The following is a 6,000-nucleotide window of genomic DNA, read 5'->3' on the forward strand; positions in this document are numbered from 1 at the left end:
GCCATGAGCCAATGAACGTAGCTGACCTCTGGAAGCTGGAAAAGGCACGAAAACAGATTCTCCTCTGGAGCTTCCAGAAAGGACTGTAGCCCTGCCAACACCTTGATTTTAGCCTAGTGAGACCCACGTAGGACTTCTGTATTAGTCCGTTCTCACGCTTCTATAAAGAAATACCTGAAAGCTGGGCACAGTGGCTCACGCCTGTAATCCCAGCACTTTGGAAGGCCTAGGCAGGTGGATGGCAAGGTCAGGATTTCAAGACCAGCCTGGCCAACATGGTGAAACCGCGTCTCTACTAAAAAAACACACACACAAAAATTAGCAGGGCATGGTGTCACATGCCTGTAATCCTAGCTACTGGGGAGGCTGAGGCAGGAGAATCACTTGAACCCAGCAGGCAGAGTTTGCAGTGAACTGAGATTGCGCCACTGCACTCCAGCCTCGGCTACACAGCAAGACTCTGTCTCAAAAAAAAGAGAAAGAAATACTTGAGACTAGGTAATTTATAAAGAAAAGTGGTTTAATTAGCTTGCAGTTCCACAGGCTCTAGAGGAAGCATGGCAGCATCTGCTTCTGGGAAGGCGTCAGGGGACTTTTACTCCCGGTGGAAGGGGAAGGGGAGCAGGACCAAGAGAGGGAAGGAGCTGCACACGCTTATTATTTATTTATTTGTTTGTTTTTATTTTATTGAGACACAGTCTCGCTCTGTCACCCCCGCTGGAGTGCAGTGGCATGATCTCATCTCACTGCAACCTCTGCCTCCTGGGTTCAAGAAATTCTCCCGCGTTAGCCTCCCTAATAGCTGGGGTTACAGGCACCCGTCACCACACCTGGCTAAGTTTTGTATTTTTAGTAGAGACAGGGTTTCACCATATTAGTCAGGCTGGTCTTGAACTCCTGACCTTGTGATATGTCTGCCTCGGCCTCCCAAAGTGCTGGGATTACAGGCTTCAGCCACCACACCTGGCCTTATTTTATGCTTCTGAGATGGAGTATCACTCCATCGCCCAGGCCGAAGTGCAGTGGCACAATCTCAGCTCACTGACACCTTTGCCTCCCGGGTTCAAGTCAGTCTCCTGCCTCAGCCTCCCAAGTAGCTGAGACTACAGGCATGCACAACCGCTCCTGGCTAGTTTTTATATACATTTTTTTGAGACAGAGTATCGCTCTTGTCATCCCGGCTGGAGTGCAGTGGCATGATCTCCGTTCACTGCAACCTCTGCCTCCTGGGTTGAAGTGATTCTCCTGCCTCAGCCTCCAGAGTAGCTGGGATTATAGAAGCCAACCACCATGCCCAGCTAATTTTTGTATTTTTAGTAGAGACGGGTTCTTCACCATGTTGGACAGGCTGGTCCTGAACTCCTGACCTCAGATGATCCACCCACCTCAGGCTCCCAAAGTGCTGGGATTACAGGCGTGAGCCACCATGTCCGGCCTTTCTTTTTTTTTTTTTTGAGATGGAGTCTCACTCTGTCACCAGGCTGGAATGCAGTGCTGTAATCTCAGCTCCCTGCAACCTCCACCTCCCGGGTTCAAGCGATTCTCCTGCCTCAGCCTCCCAAGTAGCCGGGACTGTAAGCACGCGCCACCACGCCCAGCTAATTTTTGTATTTTTAGTAGAGACGGGGTTTCACCATGTTGGCCAGGATGGTCTCAATCTCTTGACCATGTGATTCACCCGCCTTGGCCTCCCAAAGTTCTGGCATTATAAGCATGAGACCCGCACCCGACTGGATTTATACACTTTTAAACAACTAGATATTGTGAAAATTCACTCACTATTGCAAGCATAGCACCAAAGGGATGGTGCTAAGCCACTCATGAGAACTTCACCCCCATAATCCAGTGACCTACCACCAGGCCCATCTCCAACACTGGAGATTACAATTCGACATAAGATTTGTGTGGGGACACAGATCCAGACCATAGACTCCTGATCCAGTGGTCCCCAACCTTTTTGGCACCAGGGACTTGTTTCATGGAAGACAGTTTTTCCATGGACTGGGAGAGACGGAGGTTTTGGGATGATTTAAATACATTGCATTCCTTGTGCACTTTATTTCTCTTATTATGACACTGTAATAGATAATGACATAATTCTACAACTCACCAGCACGAAGAATCAGTGGGAGCCCTGAGCTTGTTTTCCTGCAACTAGACGGTCCCATCTGGGGGTGATGGGAGACAGTGACAGGCGTTAGAGTCTCATAAAGAGCCCGCAACCCAGATCCCTCAAATGTGCAGTTCACAATGGGGTGTGTGCTCCTGTGAGAATCTGTTATGTATAAAATTTTTCTTATAAAAATTTTCTTATAAAAAAAAAACAGCAAAGCAGTTCCTTTTACTTCCTGCAGAAAGGGTATTCTTGTGGCAAGATTGTGTGCCTTCCTGCAGCCCAGGAAGTAACAACAGCGTTGCTGAAAGATCCTTTGTCTCCGTGCCAATTTTTCTTTCCGGCACCGAGCATCTATTTCCAACGGAATCTAATGCTGCCACTGATCTGACAGGAGGCACAGCTCAGGTGGGAATGTGAGCAATGGGGAGCTGCCGTAAACACAGAAGAAGCTTTCCTCGCTCTCCTACCACTCACCTCTTGCTGTGCAGCCTGGTTCCTAATAGGCCATGGACCAGTACTGGTCTGTGGCTCAAGGTGTGGGGACCCCTGTTCTAACCTATAGAATTTTATTTTATTTTATTTTTGAGACAGAGTTTCGCTGTTGTTACCCAGGCTGGAGTGCAATGGCGCGATCTCGGCTCACCGCAACCTCCGCCTCCTGGGTTCAGGCAATTCTCCTGCCTCAGCCTCCTGAGTAGCTGGGATTACAGGCACGAGCCACCATGCCCAGCTAATTTTTGTATTTTTAGTAGAGACGGGGTTTCACCGTGTTGACCAGGATTGTCTCGATCTCTTGACCTCGTGATCCACCCGCCTTGGCCTCCCAAAGTGCTGGGATTACAGGTGTGAGCCACCGCACCCAGCCTAACCTATAGAATTTTAAGACAATACATTTGTGGGGTTTGGGGCAGCAGTTTGGTGCTACAGTAATAGAAAATCAGCACACTCACATACACATCTGTTGTTCTGTGCAGAGTGTCTCCTGCTTACTCAGGGTCCAAAGTCACAAAATGCTGCTTCTCTAGGTCTGTCCCCACCTTTTCTGCAGGAGGCTGAGTACCCCTCAGATGCCTCCTAGATAGAACCAGGTGTCTCAAAATGTCATATGTGCGTGCACACACACCCATACACGCACACATATGCACAGGTAACCCAGGAGTCTGGGCCCCCGATGGTGGCTGCCACTGGCTTCTGCAGTAGGGGCTGCTATCTTGCTGCAGCAGGCCAGGCTGCTGTTGCTCCCGGGCCCTGACACGTGGCCTCCTGCCTGACAGTGAGGCTGCAGATGCCTTGAGCTGCTTTAGTGTACTATTGAAGCAGGATGGGCAGGGAGCAAACCTACTAAGGAAGGAAGTGGCTATTTGGCCAGGAGCTGTGGGAGGGCTACAGCCTCATTCACCAGGCTCCCCGAGCTGCAGCTTCTCTCCCCTTTTACAGGCTTAGAATGCTAAAGGGGATGGCCGGGTGTGGTGGCTCACGCCTATAATCCCAGCACTTTGGGAGGCCGAGGCGGGTGGATCACGAGGTCAAGAGATCGAGACCATCCTGGTCAACATGGTGAAACCCCCGTCTCTACTAAAAATACAAAAATTAGCTGGGCATGGTGGTGTGTGTCTGTAGTCCCAGCTACTCAGGAGGCTGAGGCAGGAGAATTGCTTGAACTCAGGAGGCGGAGGTTGCTGTGAGCCGAGATCACACCATTGCACTCCAGCCTGGGTAACGACAGTGAAACTCCATCTCAAAAAAAACAAAAAAACTTAAAAAAAAAAAAAATGCTAAAGGAGAAACTGACACAGAACTCTGTCATTGTCCATTTGCTGGACCCCGACCTTACAATCTTTTGGCTTCATTGATTTGTTAATTCAGACGCAGCTTAAGCGGAGCAGAAGGGGAGGGGCTTACAGAGACAGGACAAAAGCAACAAGCTGCTTGTTGGCAGAGGTGTTTCCAGGAGGGAGCCTGGGCCGTGGAGACGTGGGGGGCGTGACCCAGTGCCTGGCTCCAGCCACCAGGGATAGCATTCATCTGCAGCTCTTTCAAGGTTGACAGATAGCAGAGACGCTGGGAACTAAAGAGGGAATCATTTTCCCAGCTCTTTGGTATTTTATTTTGTTTTTTCCCTTCTTCACCCTCCTTCCCATGTGGAAGTGGGAGGGGGAGGAGGTGAAATAGAAGGAGGCAAGGGGTTCTCCCCTCTCATTATTTTCCTTCTCTGGGTGCTGGAGTCCGTGGGGCCTTGTAAGGGGACAATCAGAGTGACAGTCACAGTGTTCCACTCAGGACTGCCCCTTGGACCTTCCAACCAAGCAGGAGCCTTAACTCTGCACCCTTGGGAGGAGGAGCTCTTTCCTAGAGGCTCCCTGGTTCTGAAGGGGTCTGCTCCCCATTCCCAACGCAGTCTTCCAGGCAAACTGTCTCCTGGGCCCTCTGCCGTGGGCTTTTCCCCATAAACGTATACGGTCCCCAGAAAAGTGCTTGGGATAGTGCTTGGCACTTAGTGAATCCTGCGTAAGAATGCTGATTGGCCAGAAGCCATGCCTATGCCTGTCATCCCAGCACCTGGGAAGGCCAAGGTGGGAGGATTGCCTGAGCCCGGGAATCCGGCAACAGAGCAAGACCAGGTCTCTGCAAAAAATTAGCCAGACAGGGTCGCATGTGCCTGTAATCCCAGCTGCTCAGTAGGCTGAGGTGGAAGAATCACTTGAGCCTTAATATTGAGGTTACAGTGAGCAACACTGCACTTAAGTCTGAGCGACAGAGCAAGATGCTGTCTCTTTAAAACAAAAATGGCTGAGGCAGGAGAATTGCTTGAACCTGGGAGGAGGAGGTTGCAGTGAGCTGAGATTGCACTATTGCACTCCAGTTTGGGCAACAAGAGCGAAACTCCAAAAAAAAAAAAAAAAAAAAGAAGTACTTATTAACAAATCCTGGTTCAACAGTGGCTCACGCCTGTAATCCCAGCACTGTGGGAGGCTGGGGCAGGCAGATCACCTGAGGTCAGCAGTTCGACACCAGCCTGGCCAACATGGGGAAACCCTGTCTCTACCAAAAATACAAAAATTAGCCGGGCTTGGTGGCGGGAGCCTGTAATCCCAGCTACGCAGGAGGCTGAGGCACAGGAATTGCTGGAACCTACGAAGCAGAGGCTGCAGTGAGCTGCACTACAGCCTGGGTGACAGAGTGAGACTCTGTCTCAGAAAAAAAAAAAAAGAAAAAGACATTGACACTTTCGATCATGAAGTTTGAAACCTACCTTTATTTTGCCTGAGTTCCTTCCTCAGAAGGGGCCCCCAGGCCTTTCAAAGATGATCGAAGAGCTGAAACCCACCACATCATGGCATCTTGACGATGAGACTCCAGATCCCTCCTTCACAGTGATTGCTTCCTTATCCCTGCTGAGTTCCTGTTTCCCACGCGTAGTTGCAGCGACCCAGTGCCTGGCTGGAAACGCCCTGATTTTAGTAGTCAGGGAGATGGATTTGAGACCGACCTCCCCTCTCCTCAGCTGCAGCACCCAGTTAAAGCCTTATTCCTTGGCAATAATTATTTGGTTTTTTTTTTTTTTTGAGACAGAGTTTCGCTCTTGTTACCCAGGCTGGAGTGCAGTGGTGCAATCTCGGCTCACCGCAACCTCCACCTCCTGGGTTCTGGCAATTCTCCTGCCTCAGCCTCCCGAGTAGCTGGGATTACAGGCGTGGGCCACCACACCCAGCTAATTTTTGTATTTTTAGTAGAGACAGGGTTTTACCATGTTGGCCAGGCTGGTCTCCAACTCCTGACCTCAGGTGATCCACCCACCCACCTGAGCCTCCCAAAGTGCTGGGATTACTGGTGTAAGCTGCCACATCCAGCCCTGCCTGGCTCACTTCTAAGGAGTAGAATAT

The 6,000-nt window shown here is 50.3% G+C and overlaps 1 protein-coding gene across 3 annotated transcripts in view; it reads right to left on the reverse strand.

The window, feature by feature from the left end:
- The window catches only part of CRCP (CGRP receptor component), a 60,699-nt gene extending 55,207 nt beyond the window's left edge, over nucleotides 1-5,492 (reverse strand). For all 3 annotated transcript variants that reach the window (XM_078353791.1, XM_035291955.3, XM_078353761.1), the window contains exon 1: nucleotides 5,370-5,492. The gene's annotated coding sequence lies outside the window, so the exon portion shown is untranslated. The remainder of the gene's footprint in view (nucleotides 1-5,369) is intronic.
- Between the last annotated feature and the right edge of the window lie 508 nt (nucleotides 5,493-6,000).

This window comes from Callithrix jacchus, chromosome 2 (assembly GCF_049354715.1).
Source record: "Callithrix jacchus isolate 240 chromosome 2, calJac240_pri, whole genome shotgun sequence".
Classification (NCBI taxonomy): domain Eukaryota; kingdom Metazoa; phylum Chordata; class Mammalia; order Primates; family Cebidae; genus Callithrix; species Callithrix jacchus.